Source organism: Biomphalaria glabrata, chromosome 16 (genome assembly GCF_947242115.1).
Source record: "Biomphalaria glabrata chromosome 16, xgBioGlab47.1, whole genome shotgun sequence".
Taxonomy (NCBI): Eukaryota; Metazoa; Mollusca; class Gastropoda; family Planorbidae; genus Biomphalaria; species Biomphalaria glabrata.
Window position 1 is genome coordinate 1,946,038 of NC_074726.1, and position 22,913 is coordinate 1,968,950.

Here is a 22,913-nt window from a genome sequence, read left to right on the forward strand (position 1 = left end):
GAATATGGCAGTTTTGCACTTTTCAAAGCTAAAGATCAAAGGTATATATTGGCTGAAATGTTAGTCCTAGAATTTATAGCTCAATCGCCGCCATTTTTTTTTCACATAGATATAGTACATAAAACATATTGACTTCCCCCAAATAAAAATAACTTCCTACTTCCAGTCTATATTTATTTATGTCTATGGACTGTACTTATAGTCGAAGCAGGACGTTTTGGCGCAGCCGTTTTGGCGCGATGTTCATTTGGCGTGAAATGAAGGGAAACTCCGATGGTTTTTGAAATGTGAGTTATTGACATATTTGAATTATGTGTAAAAAGCTGTAATAGTAAACATTTAACAGTTTGTTTGTTTTTTATTTTTTTAGAAAAAAAAAATTATTTAATAAATTATAGACAGCAAATTATTGACATATAAAATAAAAAAAAATTGGTTCTTTGAGATTTTGTTTTTAAGTTTGTCATGCGTCACTTCCCTCAACAATACTGAAAGCGAATCTACATCTAACCAATCTTATCGCTTCATTTTTACAGTTTCTGTTAGGCTTAGTGACGACCTAGCCCATCGCTATACAATGTATATAAATATATACAGTGCTTTTTGTAAAAAAAAAAAAAAAAATACGTGCCGGTACTTAGTGATAGAGTGGCGAACTTTTAACTACTAATACATTAATAATAAGAGTTAAAATACAAGAAAATTATTTTTTTCTCACATTGAAAAAGGTGCCGGTACGTTGTACCAGCGTATGTGTCACAAAAAAAGCATATATATATATATATATATGCATTTAGTTAACCAACTCGAAAAAGAAAAATGTAACATCTACACCCCTTCTTGTCCCAAAAAGTAATTAGATATCGTGTGTCTGACTGATTCAAACAAAACTGGACAGTGTAATGCTAGCTTAGACTACGTGTAGTCGGTCATGACAAGACAACCAAGCGATAGTGCTTGTTGTGTGTTGAGTGGTCAGGCGACAAAATACACACTGTCGTGGTTAGTCAAGCATGTAGATCTACTCTTATTGTCTCTTAAAACGTCATTTGTTTCTTTGCTTTCAAGATTCAGATCTAACTGCATAGACGAAGCTCTATTTCTTTTATGAGATCATTTTTATTGTATGGTTATACAATAAGTCAATAGATTAAATTAATAGGTTAGTGTGACGTCACATAGAAACCCGGTAAAAAATCTGACCGTTTTGGAAGCGATGAAACATTAGGTCAGAAAAAAACATCAATTACTAAGTCATTATTGAAAATAACACACATTTGAGACCAAAAGAACATCCGCTGCCGAGGACAGAAATCAGCCAGAAGAAAATCTTAATTGACCACCGGCGGACATAGGTTATGCTTGGCCTGGTTGTGGGAAAATATGTAGGTCACAGCTGGGGCTGCGTAGCCACTGGAAATACTGCATTCCTCAATAATCTTCAGACTCGAAGACAAGTCTTACTATTGGAAATAAAGCAAAAAGAATAACATATTAATTTTCTGTAAATCAAAACACGTATCAAGAATTGCCAAAACCATCGGAGCTTCCTTTTAAGTCGCGTGTGTCCATTGCATTATATCAATGTTTTATATGCGTAGGACGTAATCATCTTCTTGTTTGAAGTAACATCTATATTATATAAGAAATGCTTACCCAATTATTTGTACGTTTGTTTTTTTTTTATGTAAAGAGCACTAGTTAATTTTGTTCCATTAGATTTGGAATTTAACCCTTTCTCTCCTAACTGACGATACCAGCGTTGATTCCAACAGAATGTGGTAAATAATTACGGAGAGAAAGAGTTAACTTTGTTGTGTAATTGTTGTCATAGAACCAACATTGAAAAGTGTGGGTCGAGACCCCGGAATCATCCAGACGACATGCCCCAGGGTCACACCACACATTATTCATATGTTCGCAATTTGAGTTCATTGAATAGTCAAAATGGACGGGCCTGCCATTGAAGGAGGTTCTATTTAAGGCAGCGGTTCTCAACCTTTTATGCTCGGCGACCCCTTTTTACAACTCTCCACTCTGACGCGACCCCCCCCCCACACACACACATACAGCAATAGAAGAATAGACAAAAACAATCCATAGTTTCGATGGTCTTAGGCGACCCCTGGCAAATCGTCAATCGACCCCTAAAGGGGTCGCGACCCACAGGTTGAGAACCCCCTGATCTAAGGTAAAAGACAGAGAGGAACGGAGAAAGAGGGTCGACAAATCTTGTGTGGTGCCCCAACTGTCCAACAGAATAAGGAATATATAACAAAAAAAAATTCAAAAAATGTTTAGGGGAAAAGTAGGTTAATTTCAAAGAGGTTGCGCCAAAGCGTAGCGCAATCCTCCACATTTAAATGTTTTGCATGTCTGCAATAAGAGAACTAGGAAAGTAGGAAACTAATGCTTGACATTATTGATCTAAATCAAGTTATAAATCTTCAGCATAAATGTAGCCAGATGTAGTGTGCATACACTACTGAGTGCTAATTAGGTAATTATAAGCTGGAAGCTCTAAATCAGTGTTTCCCAAACTTTTTTGTCTCGTAGACCCCTTGCCATGTTTTCTGGTTTTCGGTAGACCCCCTGCTCAACTTGCAAATTTTTGCAAATTCATCAACATTTTTAAAACAAATTTCTAACTGTAATGAGTTGAAGAGCGAAAAGGTAATTTAAAACTACACAACTTAGGATATTATGTTTCATATACGAATTTGTTGTTCTATGAAGTAGTCTTTCCAACATTAAATATTAATTAATTAATTAATATGCCTTAAGTATCATTGTAAAAGGTTTCGAAAAGAGCAGTTCTTCGTGTATTTCTTGATCTTTCACGTTTGGCTCAAATATTGAATCTGCGGAACTGTTTTCATTAACAGGAAAGAGGCGAAGGCGAGTAACTGGAGCCTAAACCAGGTCTCGTGGGTCAACCTTAAGGAAATATAAGGAGACAGTGACTATTAGCGCCATGTATTCCTGGGCCGTCCCCTCTTCCTCTTTCCTTATGGGTTCCAGGTTAGGGCTTGCCTTGTTATGCTTGATGCAGGCTTGCGTAGGGTGTGAACTATCCATCTCCAGCATCTCTGAAGGATATCTACTTCAACGGGCTGCTGCTTTGTTTTTTGCCACAGTTCCTCATTCGAGATCTTGTCTGGCCAGCGGATTATAAGAATCTTCCTCAGACAGGTATTGATGAATACCTGGATTGTTTTCATGGTGGTGATGGTGGTTCTCCAGGTCTCTGCTCCATAAAGTTGTATTGGCTTAACTATTGGCTTAACAATGGTGTTAGAGCCTAATCTTAGTGGTGGTGCTTATTTCCCTAGATCCCCAGGTGTTCTTCAACTGATGGAAGGCTGCTCGAGTTTTACCATGGCACCGCGATATGGAAGCAGATGCCAAGCAGATGGGCAAGACGTGGGAATAGTTGAAGATATTCGCCAAGAACCGAGATACCTGGAGGAAGCTGGTTGGTGGCCTATGCTCAGAAAGGACCACAGGCATAGTTGAGATGAGATAAAATGGTGATCATTAGACAGTTTGTAGCACACATCGCTACACCTTGTCAGACCAAACTGTATTTCTATCTTTTGCAAAGATTTACATAAGAAGCTTTTAATTTTATAACTCATGCCACCAAAGCGACCTTAAACTGTATAGTCGCTTAAAGAAATTCTTTCAATAATAACAGATGTAGGTTTGTGTAAAACGGCTGGTAGAATCAATGTTTGACCTTTGATGTTTTCCGTATTTTGCTATAAGTAAAGAAATCTTGTAAGACTCTCACAAACCATCATCTTCTCTATATGATGTCGAACAGAGATTTTGTGGGTCTATTCTGAACTTTGAGTGTTCAAAAGTTTTTCAAATCTTAATTTTTGTCAGGGTGACATTGTCTCAGATGCAGATCCATATCGTCATAAAAAGGTCCCTTAGGCAAATGTGTGCTTGACAAGGAAGGAATCCCAATTTTAAATAATGAATGCTGTACTGTCTACATTTCTTTTTTTTCTTTCTAAATATTAGTTACATGTAGACAAAATTAAGCTATTTAAATAAGTATTGAAATTGAATACAACAATTATTTGTTTGAATAGCAGGATAAATATTGAAAGGATTAACTCGGGTACAAATCATATATTAGTGTAGGAAATATTAACATGAATGGAATGTGAAAATTAAGTAACGACCTGCTTGGGTGAAATCTATTGTCGTAGACCCCCGTGGACATCTCATAGACCCCCAATTTATTTTTTCACTTTCGTAGACCCCTTGGAGGTCTTCGTAGACCCCTGGGGGTCTATATGGACCACTTTGGGAATCACTGCTCTAAATATTCAAATGATTTCATTACATTTATTAATAGACGGAAATGTGGGAAAGTAAAGGGGCGTAATAAAGCCGTTGTTCTGTTTACGGTACCATTGATTGCCCTTGCTTCATGCACAAGTTCAGAGGCTTTTTTTTTTTTTTAACTAACTGCGTTGCCGTCAACACGTGTTGTAGGGGGCGGCGTAGTCGCTGTTGCTGCGCGGGTATCGCCACTGCAAATGTCTGCAAACACTAGCGACATTATCTGAAGAAATCAAGCACTCATTTTATGGCAGTCGCACACACACACACACGCACGCACCGACTTGCGTTAATGTTTCACAAAGAGGCGATAAATCAGCCATAAATCAAAGCTAATTATGTAGTGTTATCAATCAATCAAAAACCATTAGGTTTTAAAGGCTTTCATCTGAAACTGGCCATGATTTAGGCATACCAGTTCTACAAAAGTACAGCTCTACTGTTGGTTCTAGTCAAACCTAATTGCTGAAACCGTTGTTGACGGTCGTTGACTTGTAGCACCAAACTGTTAGTAGACAACTAAACCGCTTTAGGCGTAGGCTATATATCTGAACTTATAAAACTTGAAATAACTGGAGTAGTTTCTCTGTAAACAATTTTATATATAACTTTTAATATAATATGAACAAATTTAACTTGAGATTAAATGAAACCAATGTACTAGACTTTAGTAATAATATAAAATGGTATTCTGAAGACAATGCCGTTTGACTTGCATCATTGAATTCGAAAGAGGGAGCTAAGATAGAAAGAGGGAGGGAAGATAGAAAGAGGGAGCTAAGATAGAAAGAGGGAGGGAAGATAGAAAGAGGGAGGGAAGATAGAAAGAGGGAGGTAAGATAGAAAGAGGGAGATAAGATAGAAAGAGGGAGGTAAGATGGAAAGAGGGAGGAGGTAAGATAGAAAGAGAGGTAAGATGGAAAGAGGGAGGAGGTAAGATGGAAAGAGAGAGGTAAGATGGAAAGAGAGAGGAGGTAAGATAGAAAGAGAGAGGTAAGATGGAAAGAGAGAGGTAAGATGGAAAGAGAGAGGTAAGATGGAAAGAGAGAGGTAAGATGGAAAGAGGGAGGAGGTAAGATGGAAAGAGAGAGGTAAGATGGAAAGAGAGAGTAAAGATGGAAAGAGTAAGGTAAGATGGAAAGAGAGAGGTAAGATGGAAAGAGTGAGGTAAGATAGAAAGAGAGAGGTAAGATAGAAAGAGAGAGGTAAGATAGAAAGAGGGAGATAAGATAGAAAGAGGGAGGTAAGATGGAAAGAGGGAGGAGGTAAGATAGAAAGAGAGAGGTAAGATGGAAAGAGGGAGGAGGTAAGATGGAAAGAGAGAGGTAAGATGGAAAGAGAGAGGAGGTAAGATAGAAAGAGAGAGGTAAGATGGAAAGAGAGAGGTAAGATGGAAAGAGAGAGGTAAGATGGAAAGAGAGAGGTAAGATGGAAAGAGAGAGGTAAGATGGAAAGAGGGAGGAGGTAAGATGGAAAGAGAGAGGTAAGATGGAAAGAGAGAGTAAAGATGGAAAGAGTGAGGTAAGATGGAAAGAGAGAGGTAAGATGGAAAGAGTGAGGTAAGATAGAAAGAGAGAGGTAAGATAGAAAGAGAGAGGTAAGATAGAAAGAGGGAGCTAAGATAGAAAGAGGGAGGGAAGATAGAAAGAGGGAGGGAAGATAGAAAGAGGGAGGTAAGATAGAAAGAGAGAGGTAAGATAGAAAGAGGGAGCTAAGATAGAAAGAGGGAGGGAAGATAGAAAGAGGGAGGGAAGATAGAAAGAGGGAGGTAAGATAGAAAGAGGGAGATAAGATAGAAAGAGAGAGATAAGATGGAAAGAGATAGGTAAGATGGAAAGAGAGAGGTAAGATGGAAAGAGAGAGGTAAGATGGAAAGAGAGAGGTAAGATGGAAAGAGGGAGGAGGTAAGATGGAAAGAGAGAGGTAAGATGGAAAGAGAGAGTAAAGATGGAAAGAGTGAGGTAAGATGGAAAGAGAGAGGTAAGATGGAAAGAGGGAGGTAAGATGGAAAGAGAGAGGTAAGATAGAAAGAGAGAGGTAAGATGGAAAGAGAGAGTAAAGATGGAAAGAGTGAGGTAAGATGGAAAGAGAGAGGTAAGATAGAAAGAGTGTGGTAAGATAGAAAGAGAGAGGTAAGATAGAAAGAGAGAGGTAAGATAGAAAGCGAGAGGTAAGATAGAAAGAGTGAGGTAAGATAGAAAGAGGGAGGTAAGATAGAAAGAGGGAGGTAAGATAGAAAGTGAGGTAAGATAGAAAGTGAGGTAAGATAGAAAGAGAGAGGTAAGATAGAAAGAGAGAGGTAAGATAGAAAGAGTGAGGTAAGATAGAAAGAGGGAGGTAAGATAGAAAGAGGGAGGTAAGATAGAAAGAGGGAGATAAAGAGAACATAAAATGAAAGAGGGAGGGAGAGAGCAACAAAAGGAGAGGGTGGAGAGTAAGATGAGTGAGGTAAGATAGAAAGAGCGAGGTAAGATAGAAAGAGCGAGGTAAGATAGAAAGAGAGAGGTAAGATAGAAAGAGAGAGGTAAGATAGAAAGAGAGAGGTAAGATAGAAAGAGGAAGGTAAGATAGAAAGAGGGAGGTAAGATAGAAAGAGGGAGGTAAGATAGAAAGAAGGAGGTAAGATAGAAAGAGAGAGGTAAGATAGAAAGAGGGAGGTAAGATAGAAAGAGGGAGGTAAGATAGAAAGAGGGAGGTAAGATGGAAAGAGGGAGGTAAGATAGAAAGAGGGAGGTAAGATAGAAAGAGGGAGGTAAGATAGAAAGAGGGAGATAAAGAGAACATAAAATGAAAGAGGGAGGGAGAGAGAAAGCAAAAAGTTGAATACGAGTTATTTTAATAAAAAATCTTAATTCAACTTTTTTCTTTTTTTAAAAAATACGAAGATAGAAAGGAAAGAACATACAGACAAGTCAAGAGAGCAAACAACAAGGTTATAAAGAAAGTTTGTGTGGAAACACAAACTCAAAATCGACCCCCCGAAGTTGTAGACTCAGGAAAGAATACCAGCAGTTATGAACTACAGACTATCAATAACTAGAAATAAGAGAGTGCGCGGGTCGAAAGCCCATTCTGTTGTTTTGTTAGTTCGACCAACGGCAGGATACGGAGATATTTTTTTAAATATTAGTATTGCGCTGTTAGTGTTCATATTTGAACTGATAGTTTTGAAGATATAGTTCAATGTGAATCTGGCCTATTTGATGTTATTGAATGTTGTCTAACTGATTCAATTGTTTTGTTAAGGTCCTTTCTTCAGGGAACAGTACCAGGAAAAAGAAGAGGCAGACAGAGAAAGCGATGGGAAGACAACATAAAAGAATGGACGGGCCTGCCATTGAAGGAGGCTCAAGAAGGGGCGAAGTGGTGCCCCAACGGTCAAACAGACTAAGGGATATGTGAAGGTAAAGGGCCAATCTTTCATCTAAGGCCTTTGGTTAATTTTTTTTTTTTAATATTGAATATTGCAATTCACGCGTATAATATGCCACACTGCTTATTAATTGTTGTTTTAAATTACATTCGACTTATATGTAAATGTTATATTTAAAAAGTAAGTAGCCAGTATAGCAGAAAATTTCTTGGTAATACAAATTGAAAAAAAAAATTGAACAAAAAAAAAACAACATTTGCATAAATGTGTTGAAAATATGCTGAAATCCCAGCGTTATGCTGAATAGACTATCATGTTGTTGTTTTTTCTACTTTAAATAATGAATAGTATTAAAATGGTGTATTTTTATTTAAAAAAACTGCTTGCGTAGCTAATTTTAAAAAATTAAACTTTTCGCATTTTATTTCAGGAACTAGTAGCCGTTGCAACAGAAGTTCCAAAGATCTAAAATATCATGATAACGGATTTTCAATATCTGTTCCAGTCTTAGAGATATAAACGGGACGGACGGAAGGACAGGCAGACCACACAAAACTAATAACAGCTATTCCCCTTTCGGGTGCCGCTAAAAATCAATCCCACATTTGAAAAGAAAACGCACGCAAATCAAAATACAAAATAATGATTAATTTTGAGAGTTATATGCGATGAGAGATTGGATACAGAGATGGGCGATAGAAATGGCAGATAGAAATGGGAGATAGAAATGGCAGATAGAAATGGCAGATAGAAATGGGAGATAGAAATGGCAGATAGAAATGGCAGATAGAAATAGATAGAAATGGGAGATAGAAATGGCAGATAGAAATGGCAGATAGAAATGGCAGATAGAAATGGCAGATAGAATAAACAACAAGAATGGATTGAAAAAGACCAAAATGAAAGTAAAAAATGCCAGAGAGATAGAAGCAAGATAAACACAACGGTCCTAATGCCGAAACAAAATGCTTCTACCCCCACCAGCCCCAAAGCGTGACCCGCCCCTGTCAAAACGCATGTCCATCTGCCTGGGTGGGTGACAGGAGCACCCCGAGGTGAATCCTCGATCAAAGGCGTTCGACGTCAGATCAAGGGGTGGAGGGAGGGGCGCTCTGATTGGGAGAGGGGGAAACAGCAATAGAGGGACTCCGCAATGATAAATGACGCCAATATTCGTTTTTAACCCAGCGCGGCCAAGGGCCCGTAATCTGCTAACCAATATGTTATCTGCGATCTAGATCAAGATTGAAAAGGACAGGCCCAGGCCAAGAGATGCCGGGGGAAAGGCCTGAAATGATGGTGACAAAGATGGGCATCGATGGGCGATGGGGCGCCAGTTAATTAGCCCGCCCTAAGTGTACGGAGAGCAGGACAAATATTGTCTACATGCATCAATAAAAATACAACAAATAAAAGCTGACACTGATTGCCTCCCCTAGATGGATAGGGGGCCACACTGGGAAATAGCGTTAGATTGGTTTTAAATACATTACATATAAATAGTTCTATGTTTAGGCTTATTGACCAATTTCCTTTCACTTTTATCAGCGTGCGCTCCGAGCCATGAAGCGGCAGGAAAGCAATAAAGGTCTCCCACTCTTCCTAGTATTCAGGCAGATCATCGTTTTTGCTTCCCTTTTGTAATGTTAGCGTCAATGTAATAGAACCGTTTGCTAGAAGATGACCCAAATATTGATTGATGAAGATACGAATCATGTGATGACATTTTGGGACATAAGTTTATTTATCATTTGTGCGTGTGTGTGTGTGTGAGAGAGAGAGAGAATCTGTGTAGGCAGGTCCGGATTTAGGAATGGGGAGGCCTCGGGGCAGACTTTTTGTGGAGGCCCCTACAATTTTTTGAAAGCTTGAATAAAGATCCACTTATGAATGAAATTATTCATATCTCAAAGCATGCTCTATTTTGAGAAAGGGATAAAGAATTTGTTGAGGTGAGGTGGTCCATTGTAGTTAAACTGAATTTCCACATGATTGGACCAATAACAATTATCTTAACTTTAATCTCACTTTCCTTAAACAAAAAATAATTTAATATGCATATTTTAGTTTTAAAAAGTATATATTTTGAAGTTGGTGCAGGGTAAGGCCCCGGGAAGACGCACTGTCAGTGGTGTAGCTAGGGTGGGGGGAGGAGGGGGAAGAATTTGAAAATCTTCCAGGGCCCCCACTCGAGAGGGGCCCCCAAATGAGTGTTTTTTACATTAAAAATTAAATGCAATGTAAAATGCAGGGGCCCACAAAGAGGTCAAGTCCCCGGGCCCCCAAACGATGAAAAATTCCTAGCTACGCCCCTGGGCACTGTCGTAAAATCGGAGATGTATTTACTTATTCCGAGCTACAAGCGTACACTTCTTCATCGCGACATTTTTTGGCCAGCCGTAAAAATGCGAAAAAATAATTTAAATTTTTTGTTTCTAATCCGTCAAAATTTTGATATATATTTTTTTAGTTCTTTTGTGGAGGCCCCTTTCTTGTGAAGTCCCTTAAATCCGGCACTGTGCGAAGGTGCATGTGTTTACTTTTTTATTACGGGTTTGGATTTCATAAGCCTACATTTCAGAGTGTAAATAAAAAAATATATATTTATTACTATATAACAGTCTCTCTCTCTCTCTCTCTCTGTCTCTCTATCTATGCCTCTCTCTCTCTCTCTGTCTATCTATGCCTCTCTGTTTCTCTCTCTCTCTGTCTCTCTATCTATGCCTCTCTCTGTTTCTCTATCTGCGTTTCTCTGTGTGTCTCTCTCTATATGCCCCTCTCTCTGTCTCTCTTTCTCTCTCTCTCTCTCTCTCTACACTTACACACACACAAACACACAAACACCTTGAAGTTAACACAGTAAAGGTTTTGGTACAAAGCTAATCTCATCGGCTCCATCCGCCTCACTTGACGTATTCATTCGCGACCAATTTCCCACCATGGCCCCCCATCTATCAGCGCCACACACATCCACACTAACGGCCCACCACTCTAGCGCCCTATCGCCAGGCCAACACCAAATTACATAACCATATTTCCTTCCCAGCCTACCGCCGACCGACCGCGAGCCACTTAAACCACGGCTCACGCGCTTGGAGTGGCACGCGTCCCGCGAATGGACAAACCTTGTTGACGAGGGAGCACAATACTTTGAAGGGGCGTCTTGCAATGACCCCACCCCCACCCCGTCCCACCCCGTGTTTCAGTGGAGGGGACCCCCCAAGTGACACGTATTAGTGAAACAGGATTTATTACACCGTTTAAGCCCCGCTTCACATAATATGCGTTCCGGGGCGATAATACAGTCATCAATGCTGGATGTTGCTCCTAACATACTAAGTAAAATAAAGAATGTGAGTTTGTTTTTTTTTAAATAAAAATTTATAGAAGCAGGAAAAAAATTAGCCAAAATATTTATTGTTACGTTATGCTACGATTAGGAATTAATTATTTGTTTCGGAAATAAGGGAAGTTTTGACAGAGTGACAATGACGTGACTGGTAAAAACAAGAATAGGTTTTAGAGGTGGAACGAAATACTAACCGACGTAGACTACCTCTAGGACAACGTAGAAATAAGTAGCATTTTATGAAAGTCTAGAGTTAGCTGACATTCGACTCTTCCCTTTATTGTTATTAAACTTGTTCGACATTTAGTATCGGCGTCGACTAATTTCTATTAATTGTACGGCCTTTCGCCTGTGTTATAGGACTCTGTAGTACGTTGAGCGTTACCTCCTTTTTGTTTATTTGCCTAACAGATAAAAAGGGGGAATGGGAAAGTAAAGCAAGGAAAAAAATAATTGTGTGCCAATTTTCAGGACTTGGTATGGGTTGGTCTTAATAAAGCGGTAGTAGCATAAACAATACGTGTTAGAGCAATGCGAGGGTCCGATAATCAATAAATTGTGTTCTATAAAATGTAGTACAATGCGATGGCACTTTAATCAAACATGTGAAAGCAAAGAGTACTACCTTCAGATCTTGGGATCTATGGGCAGATGACATCAAAGTCAACTGCTACTATGACCCGACGGTTAACGAGGGTGCAATGTAGCCAGCACAACGACCAACCGCCTATACATTTCAGGTACTGATTAGACTGGGCAGACTCAGGGGCGTTATAAAAAGTGTCAAAATTAGAAGGTCCCAGTCTTTACTGAGATTCGAACCCGAGACCCAAGGCGCTCTACCTCTCAGCCACCATGCGAATGTGGTCCTGTAAGCAATATATATTGATCTTTAAGGTGTGGTGTCACCCTGTTAAATGTACCGTTGTGGTTGTTGTTTTTTTTTTCGCAAAGCTTATATCGACTGTCTGTCTGGTAAAAAGTGTGCACATGTTATTTCCCTCATACCCATTCTGTGATCAAGTTGAAACTTTTAAACAATTATGAACCAATTTAAAGAATTAACTATTTTGTCAATTAATTAGTGATAATTTATTATTTTATCTGATATCGCGTAAGAGAAATAACTTCAACATTATTTGGAGATTTAATTGTAAGTGCGAGGTTAATAATTATTCTTTTATGCTTTGCTATTAATGACCTTTTTTTTTTTTTTTGGAATAAAGGAGATTTCATGCCAAAATTAACACTTCCAATCATATTTCAATTCTTTTGTAGTTGGCAAACAGTGATGCTCAATTAGCGTCCTTGACATTGTTTAGTTATATCTTGAAACTTTCAATGGAGATACAAAGTACAAGTCGTTTTCAAAACTATTAATGACCTTTTTTTTTTTTTTTTTTTAAAGGAAACCTAAGAATTTGCGCTATTCGGGTTTAGCTTTATCATCATAGGAATCCTTGGGCTTTATGCCTCTTTTCTTTGCCTCTTTTTTGGGCTTTATATGCCTCTTTTATGGGCCATCTTGCCTCTTTTGTGGGCTTTTTTTTTTTTTTTAATATGTTTTTATTTGTAAGTTATCATAATTCACAAGTATTGAATCATAAACAATTGAAAAGTGATTAACCTAAAAATAAAAACAGTAAATGAGATATTATTTAATATCAAAGACCTTTTTTTTTTTTTTTTTTTTTTTTTTTTTTACTTAAAGGAAACCTCAGAATTTGCGCTATTCAGTTTTAGCTTTATCATCATAGGAATCCTTGGGCCTGGGGCCTCTTTTCTTTGCCTCTTTTTTGGGCTTTATGTGCCTCTTTTATGGGCCATCTTGCCTCTTTTGTGGGCTTTTTTTTTTTTTTTTTTTTTTTTTATTTTTTAAATATGTTTTTATTTGTAAGTTATCATAATTCACAAGTATTAAACTTTTTTTTTTTTTTTTTTTTTTTTTTTTTTTTCTTAAAGGAAACCTCAGAATTTGCGCTATTCAGTTTTAGCTTTATCATCATAGGAATCCTTGGGCTTTATGCCTCTTTTCTTTGCCTCTTTTTTGGGCTTTATATGCCTCTTTTATGGGCCATCTTGCCTCTTTTGTGGGCTTTTTTTTTTTTTTTTTTTTTTTTAATATGTTTTTATTTGTAAGTTACCATAATTCACAAGTATTAAATCATAAACAATTGAAAAGTGATTAACCTAAAAATATAATAACAGTAATAGAAATATTATTTAATATCAAAGACATACTACCTAACCAATGAACCCCCTAAAGACAGAAAAATGATACAAGTATACTCTACTCCAGAACAATCAACACAATATCAGATATCCCTGACCCTATTTCTGAAAAACTACATGAGCATTATACAGGTATATGAAAATCAAACTAGATAATTCTCTACCCTAAAGTCCATTATTTTTCTAAACGTTAATTCCAAGTGATTAGGATCAAACACCTTATTATTATGTAGACATTTGAGCCAGGTAGCCCAAACAAGATTCCTGTATTCGGAAACAATAATCAAGTTAAAGTTATGTATCATTTTATTTTTTAGTTTTGGCAGCTTGTTTAAGATAATAGACAAGTTAACATTTACATAATTGCCACAGTTTGCTTCCAATAGGTCCATTACAGTACTTCTAACTTGAAGGAATAATGGACATTCCAAATACATGTGTTTTTCGTTATCAGCATTTTCAAGGTGGCATAATATACATTCACGGTCATTTGCCCGTCTTCTAACCATAGGGGTCATCCCAAAGATAAGTCTATAACTAATCTCTCTAGCTTTTGGTGGGATATGTTTACTGTGTAGGTTTATGAATGTGTCCTTGAATTCTGTCACCCCAAGAACTCTCCCCCACTTAATCCTATTCACTAGGCTTTCCTGTAACAGCTTTTTAAGTGTTATGTATGATTCTTTGGTTTTGTTGTGTATTAAATGTTCATTACCAGGTAAAACTCTTGAAATAGATCTGTAAAATGGATGAGTGACTGTACCAAAATAGTGAGGAGTATCATTGTGTATTGGAAGAAGACTACTTAATCTTAAACCATAATAGTAAATTGTCAAGGGAAAGTTTGTTGGGTTTCTAACTACTTGACCTACAAATTTTAGCCTTAGCGACTGTATTTTTGTTTTAACATCTTGCAAGTTTATCCCCTCATCCTCTTTGTTTTGAATGAGTGTAGTGTGCTTAATGCTCCTAATAGTGTTTTTAAATATAAAGCTTCTAATTAACTTGTTCAGCTTGTTTATGAATTTAGGAGGTGGCTCTGTAATGTTAGCTAAATAGACAATCTTTGGAATGACCAAACTATTTATCAATACAGCTCTACCAAATATTGTAGAACCTGTGTGCTGATAACGTTTAATTAAGTTTGAGGCTTTGACAAAAATATTCTCCCACTGGTCTTTACAATAGAACAAAGGATTACAGGTATAGACGATACCACAAATCTTGATTTTATCAACAATTCTGAAAGCGCAATTCTCTTTGAATTTCCATTTCCCTAGTCCCATTACAGAGGATTTATTTATATTTATTTTTGAACCACTAGCTTCTCCGAAAAGTGTAAACTTCTTTAGTATATTCTCAATATCTTGCTCTGAAGATGGAAAAAAGGTTGTATCATCCGCATAGGCTTTGACTTTGATGGTTGAGAAGGAACGACCCGGTATATTTATCCCAATAATGGATGGGTCAGATCTTACAGATTCCAAGAAGGGTTCCAAGCAAAGGATATACAAGAAGGGGGATAAGGGACAGCCCTGTCTGACAGACCTTTGTATGAGGATACTCCTACTGAGAGAATGATTAATTATCAATCTACTTGTTGCATTGGTATAGACAAGCTTTATATATCTGATTAACAGGGAACTTATTTTACATTTCTCAAGCACCTTGAACAGGAAGCTATGGCTTACTCGGTCAAAGGCTTTTTCTTGATCTACAGATAAAAGAGACACATTGAGGTTTTTATCCTTACTGTACATGATAAAATCCCGTAAAAAATGCGTCATGCCGTCAATGTTTCTGTCCGGGATACAACAGTACTGGTCATGTCCGATAAGTTGGTTTATGAGTGGTTTCATTCTTAGGAAAATCATTTTTGTGAGAAGTTTATAGTCAGTGTTGAGAAGTGAAATGGGCCTATAGTCGCTAGGTGAAGTGTTATTTTCAGATTTCTTAGGTAAAAGTGTGATGTATGCTTCGTTAAAATTTGGAGGAAAATGTCCCAGTTTAATGGCGTCGCTATATAGTCGCAGTAAGAGAGGACCAAGCAGGGGGAAGAAGGTTTTATAGAGTTCAAATGTTAAGCCATCTGGACCGGGTGATTTATTGTTCTTAGTCGAGTCCAGGGCAGTCCTGAGTTCGTCTAGCGTAAATGCACTCCCTAAAAGATCTTCATCTGTCTTGTCCAGCTGGTTGCAAAATTTTAGAAAATTATCTTGAGCATCAGTATATACTGGCTCTTCACTGTATATAGTAGTGAAGTGTTTTGTAAAAATATTCTTAATATCTTCATAATCATCTACTTTATTCCCCTCACTATCTATGATGTTGCTTATTATTTTACTTGATTGTACATTCTGTTCAAACGATAGGAATAGTTTACTAGGACCTTCATTACTTAAGTAATTTTTACACCTAATCTCAGCACCCCTATAAGTATACTTGTTTAATTCCTCTAGTTTTAAAAGAGTTTCTGTTTTAACGATTTCATCATCCGTGTGTAATAATGTGTATTTGAGTTGTTCATATTCTTGCCTCCTACGTCCCTGAGCTAATGTAGATATTAACTGGCTTTGCTGCTTGATAGAACTTTTTAGGAGAGGCCATGTCTGTGTTAAATCGAAATGTGGATCTTGTATATCTTGTAAGTAGGAATTTAGATTAGTAGAAACTAACTCCACGAAAAGGGGAATTTCCAACAGAGAATTGTTAAATTTCCAGTGGGATGACTTTCTTTTAATTTCTTTGTTTTTTATGTCCAAAGTAACTAGCACCGCTTTGTGGTCTGTGTATTCTAGTGTTTCTTCCAGATGTGACACCCGACTTATATAGAAATGATTAGGAGCATACACTCTAAGCGCGTCGAGACGGGGTATGACCTATGCACCATGGTGGTGTCACGACCCATAGGTTCTAGTGTCCTGTAAGCATCAACTAAATTAAAATTCCTCTCCACCTCCTCTAAGAAATTAAGATTCGGAAAGGTTTTACGAGAGGGAGGACCCACTGCCAAAGTAGTCTGTTTATCTAATGCAGAAGTTATGTAATTGAAATCCCCCCCTATGATAAGCGTATCCTCTCTATAATTATTGTTTAGTATATCGATTAAATTTTCATAAAAATCCTGTTTTTCCGCGCTCTTTGCTGGTGCGTAGATGTTTGCAAGTGTAAATGTTTGATTTCCTGATTCTACTCTAATGATTACTATTCTTCCCCTGGTGTCATTAAATGCATGCACTACTTTAAACCTATCTGAGGCTAGAAAAATAGCTACCCCTCTACACTCGTTACCTAGGCTAGACCAGCCCTCTTTCAGCCCTATGTCGGATGTGTATTTGCGTGATTTATAATGTGTGTCTATATTTGTTTCTTGAATGAAAATGAAGTCTGGCCTGTATTTTCTGGATAGGTGTACAATGTATTTTTGCTTGTTTCTAAGACTACGTATATTTAATGATAAGATTGTAATGTCTGTCATGACTGGGTGTAAAAGTAAATTTAACCAGTTCTAGTGGTTAATTATGGGTGTTCCCCCCTCATCTATAACCAATGTGGGTGGAGTCTCAGGAATGTCCAATGCACTAACATCAAGACTCGTGTTAGGAGGGCTTACAACTTCTCTTATAATACGCGGGCTCGCGAAAAGATCCTCACACGAGGAGACAGATAAGCATCTCTTCCTTTTCAATTTTGTCGGAGACCCAGGAGCGGACCTAACATGCTCTTTAGAGCGGAACCGCTTTTTTAGTTTGAAGTCTTCGACACTCTGGGGGGTTTCAACCTCCGCATCAACAGCTATCTCTGGTGTACTGGCAACAACCGATGAAGTAGCTGCATCCGCCATCATAGATGAAGCCGCGACATCCGACACTTTAGATATCTTCTTTGGCGACACTTTGAAGACTCCTTTTTTTCCCTTCTCTACTATCGTGAAGCCATCCTTCTGCAACCATTTTTCGATTTCCTTCTCCTTGGGATTACCTTCTTTGACCGCCTGTGCGTAGCTCAGAGGGCCTGGTTTCTCCTTGGGAGGCACAGTTCGAGCCGGGCCGGCCTTTCGGGTGGGGCACTGATTTGACCAATGCTGGTCCAGTCCACAATGTAAGCATTGTTGCCTACGACCTGGTATGGTGACTAGAACTTTATAAATTTTTGGGTCCCCTTCATACCGTAGCTGGATGTAGTGTGGGATGGGTGCATCTTTTTTTGCTTTGATGAAGGAAACCCACTTGTCCGAAGCACCTATTTTCGTCACCTCCACCTTGGATCCTTGCTCTGCAAATGTTTCTATGATTTCAACGATCTTGGTTTTCGCAATTGAAGGCGATACCCAATGTAGGGTAATTTTCAGCCTTTCTTCCTCTATTGGGAAGATCTCAACCTTGAAGGAAGTCTCACTACCGAAAGACTTACCAACAAGTCTGTCTCTTACTTTCGCAGTTGTTGGTACCAAAAACCATGTATAAGGGTTTTCGAACCTATATAATGCTGTTACTTCAGCAGCTGACAACTTGAGAGCCTCTAAAAGGCTCCCAATAGAAGATTTCATGGCGTTATTGCCAGATAGTTTCAACAGGAGAGTACCCTTCGGGTGGACAAGACCACCCTCTAAGTCCTTTTTTTCAATCAAAAACGTCGGATAAGACATTCTTTGAATGAATGCACAACAATAACAAAAGGAACAGGAAATAAACAATAAAGGAAGTATGACGCGATTGGAACGCGACCGACTCGAAGAAAATAACAAATATGAAGAAGAACGCAAAATTAACACTGCAATTTGAAAATTCAACTATATCGATATACTCCCCTGACAAATAAACACAGGAGCAATCAAAACTCTTAAGCCAGAAGCAAAGAGCGTCCAAAATCCTGCAAACAATGCATTCGAATTCACTAGATCTAGAATACAGATAAAGCATCCGCCATATTGATATTCCAGAAAGACCTTAGAACACTTAATCAACTTGCAGTAGCAGTAAAGATAAATGTGAAGATCGAATGTTTCTATGTAAAAAATGTTAGTTCTATATGTGGTATAGTCTCAGCTAATAAGACACGGTTAATGTTCTTCGCCGCAACACCCCCATCATAAAGAACTGAACTATTATATCAGAGGGAGGAGCTCTACAGTAAAGTACACACCAATATCACTGGTATAAAGTAGGTCAAACACACTTCAGTCGTCTGCTCTTGTCATTGCCCGCCATTCACTGAGCCACTCCATGAATGAAAAACTCGTGCCAGTTGATTTCTTTATTTTTTTATTTTTTTATTTTGATTTGGTTCCCAAAAGTCTTGCAGTCATGGAACACGATATTTTTGTAACAAATGAACCGTGGAACAGAAAAACCTAGCTCACGTCTGCTGAGAAATGTACTTTATCGATACTGTAGTAGCCTATTTGTATGGATCGATTCTTGCTTCTTATCCAAGATAGAACACAAAGCAACCTTTTCTTATTGCGGACTTTTAAAAATAGAAATAACTTGTAGAACTCTACAACCCAGTGGCGTAGCTAGAGTGGGGGGAGGGGGAGAATCAGAAAATCCCCCCCCCCCCGGGTGAGCCCCAAATAAGTGTTCGAATTTTTTTCTTAGATTAATATGAAATATTACGCAAAATGCAGGGGCTCCTAAAGAGGTCAAGCCCCCCCCCCCCCCCAGCCCCGATGATGGAAAATTCCTTGCTACGCCAATTGGTTAGGAGGCCAACCGCTTACCAATCGACCACTCGCCCCCCCTAGCTTACCGTTTTATGTTTTATCGCTAATTATATTATTCAACTACTGCACTACAGCGTCTTTAAATTTATTGATTTTACCAAGGGCGCCACTTTTGTAAAATGTAAAACATTTTTACTTGGGACAAACATTGCTAGTTTTGAGGAAGATACGGGCTGACTGAATAGGGATCACAACAAAAAGTGAGATTTCTTTGACTGAACAAAGAGAAGAGTTGGAAGCCTTTGTTGCCGTTATGCACGTCTCCCAGAGCGCAAAACACTGGGGACATGAATGAAAGCAGCAGTGGTCAATACTGACTAGGTAGTCATTACGTTTGCATGCCTCGGTCTTAAGTGTAAGCTCGCCTATCTGAAGTAGCAAAGACTGTTAATCCTTTTGTCAATATTTAGAGAGAGGGGGGGGCGATATTAAACTTGGATTTATTGGATTAACAGATTGGCCGGGGAAGTGGGGGGGGGGGGGCTGCAGGTGGCGTCTGGGTTACATTTATAACCGCTGAGAAATAAGGCTGGGAATGCGGGACCATTCATTTTACATTTATAAAGGTCAAGGTTGCCACGAAGAGCTGGGATTATGGGAACACTTGGTATTAACTAAATTTGTTTCAAAATTACACTTGGTTAAACAGATTTTGCATAATGCGAGAAGTTTATTACTATTTGCTTTGCTGCACTTAATAAGGGAGATTAAAACACTGTAGATATGATATATGACAGTGATGCCCAACCTAATTTGACCTGCGGGCCATTTTAACTTTCGACACGCGTGTTGCGGGCCACATCAACATAATGGTAAAATATGAAATCAAAATTTACCTGAAACCATTTGAAACTATTGGATCTAGTTCTTACATTAATTAATGGGATAGTTAAAGTCTATCATTTTTTACGCGTCTAAAAAATTGTGCTTCATTTCTACTTAAAATGAGAGCAGCATTGTAGCCACTTTTACCACCAACTATTTTCTTGTCTCTTTTTGGTCAAATCTCTAGGCGTAGTTTAACCAATCTTTTATACGCGGCTCAAACCAAGAAGGCCTTCATATTTGTTTTATAATGCCACTGTATATGTTTGTTTTTTCTAAGCAACCAGACTTTCTTTACAAAACAAATATGTTGGCTTATTATCATGTTCCACAAAAAAGATCCATTCACTTTTCCGGGTATATTCTACATTCAGAGTTCCATTTCACAAACTCATACTCGTTAAAGGTCATGGTATCAATCCATCAGAGAAACAAGTGAGGGCCCTAACAAAGGTAAAGATATATTTTCAACTTTTTTTTTGAAGGGGGGAGAAATTATTACTTTTTCGGCGGGCCGGATGCAACCACGTACCGGCCCGCGGGCCGTACCTTGGGCATCACTGATATATGATATTAGACTTGAGGATTAGTTTTTGGAAATATTTATAAATCTAAAAACGTAGAGTGAGCTTTCTACCTACGTGGCTGACAATGCGAGTTTATATATATAAAAAAAAAGATGACAATTGAAACAAAAATAAAAACAAACAACCATGTAACACGAGTGTATCTTATAGTACGTTATAATCTTCATCCTCCTGTAACATGAGTGTATCTTATACTGACTTATCTTTACCAAATGTCTTTCGATACCAAGAAAATCCGTAGCTGTGAATTATCCAATGAACACATTCACCCAGTGGCGTATCAAGGTACCTGAGTTCAAGTATAGACTGGTTCTACCTCATTACCACCCCCCACCCCGGCCTTTTAAAGTAGGCCTACCCAAGATTAAGCTCGATTTTAAAAAAAATGACATCCTGTATTACATTTGGCAAAAAAAAACATTCCGTGTAGATTCTATGCACCACATTTTGCAAGGAAGAGAGTCCCAGTTTCTTGTGCATCTTCTTCAACGTAAAATAAGTTGTTTTTTTTTTAATTCACTGGCTCCCGTGGGCCCTTATTAATCACGTGCCTCTCCTGAAATGACGTAGGCTATCACAAGACCGCTGGTGAATTAACTAATGTCATACGATCCCGTTGATAAATTTTCTGCCGGCAACAGCATTTTTAAATAGCTGAGTGATGAGCCGCTGAAATTAGCACGCAGGACCTAAAGATCAACGCCTTTTTAATAGATCAATTGACAGTCTTCCTTCGACTTGTCCAACTATTTGGTCATTGGAAGCTGTAACAATAGATTGAACTTGAATTGTCTGGTAGATAAGTAAAGAGAAGACGCCGAGAAAGAAACCAATGCTGGCTTCAGAAGAGAAATACAAATACGAAGAGGTATACATTTCTTATGCAATGAAGTCGTCTCTGACCCCTGACCTCATCTGACCGACTGACCTCCGGCAATCTGACCTACTCTGACACTTCACATTCTCTTACCTTCTGTTACCTCCTGACCTATGACCCCATCATCTTTTTTTTTTCCCAGACAAATAAATTAAATCTAGAGACGCGGTGGCTGAGTGGTAAAGCGCTTGGCTTCCGAACCGGAGGGTCCCAGGTTCGAGTCCTGGTGGAGACTGGGATTTTTTAAATTTCGGGATGTTTAGGGAGCCTCTGAGTTCATTCAGATCTATTGGGTACCTGACATTAGTTGAGGAAAGGTAAAGGCGGTTGTTGTGCTGGCCACTTGTTGTTGGCCTCCTTCAGTCGTAGAACGGCTATGGGTCATCTCGTGGAACACCTTTTCATGTGACTGAGGAGCCCCAACTTGACCACATCTTCGTTAACCTCTGACTTCGGCATAACAGACGACGTTTACATCAGCTGCCGTATAGACCGCATGGTCTGAAAGGAGAACTGAACTAAACTACACCTAGTCATCTAGATCTAACATAAGTGTTTTCTTTAATTAAAATCCGAGTTACGCCGAGACTAATCACGAGAATTGCCGACTCATGTAAATTCAAATAATTTCCGAAATTGGCCGACGCCCCAAACATTCCCAAATGCCCATATTTGAGACGCCCTTGTCGATATCATTTTTTTAAAAAAAGGTAAATCTAAGTCTTAGAACTTAATCTTTTAGAATCTAGAATTCTAGATAAAAATCTACTTTTCACAGCTCATTAATCTGTTACTTACCCAGAGAACAGCAAAAATTGATGACGTAATAATCCCACGGCACAATATATCCAACGAAATTAAAAAAGCACTGTGCTAATACTCTCCGTTAAAAAGCTCTAATTATAAAACTCCAGTAACACACGCCTTTTATCAGAATAACAGTAGATCTAGTATCACACAATTACTGTAACCGCTTTGAAGCGATCCCCGGCTGAAGAGGGACAAATTAAGTCTATCCCCCCCCCCTTGTCAACCTAAAACTTCTTTTGTTACAAGTCTGTTCCCTTACCTTCTTCATAAGCACGCTTTGACAGTGCGAAGAATACGCCCCCCCTATTCCGCCCGAGTCTTTTTTTTTCCCCCCTCGCTCGCCCTTCTCATGTTGGTGTAGGACATCCAGGTCAAACCTCGGACTAGTTAGAAGTTAATCATACACACACACATACATCTATATATACAGACACACGCAAGACATGGAGACGCACAGAGACATATAGACCATAGTTTTAAAGTATGACATCAGACCTAGATTTAATTTCAATCATTCATTCAGGACTTTTTCAATTAATGTTCTGTCTGTCTGTCTCTCAAATGGAAACTTCTATCTATCTATCTATCTATCTATCTATCTATCTATCTATCTATCTATCTAACTATCTATCTATATCTATATCTATATCTATCTATCTATCTATCTATCTATCTATCTATCTATCTATCTATCTATCTATCAATCTATCTTATCTTTTAGATTATGGAAGTTACTTCAAAAAGGAAGATGATTACTTCCACTGCATGTGTCAATC

The 22,913-nt window shown here is 38.3% G+C and overlaps 1 protein-coding gene across 3 annotated transcripts in view; it reads right to left on the reverse strand.

Annotated features, from left to right (window-relative positions):
* The window catches only part of LOC106072418 (uncharacterized), a 241,028-nt gene that overhangs the window by 127,717 nt on the left and 90,398 nt on the right, over positions 1-22,913 (reverse strand). Inside the window, exon 1 of one of the 3 annotated variants that reach the window (XM_056013468.1) lies at positions 22,126-22,637. The exons of the other annotated variants lie outside the window; for them this stretch is intronic. The gene's annotated coding sequence lies outside the window, so the exon portion shown is untranslated. Of the gene's footprint in view, positions 1-22,125; positions 22,638-22,913 lie in introns of those variants that run through there. 3 annotated transcript variants of the gene reach the window in all.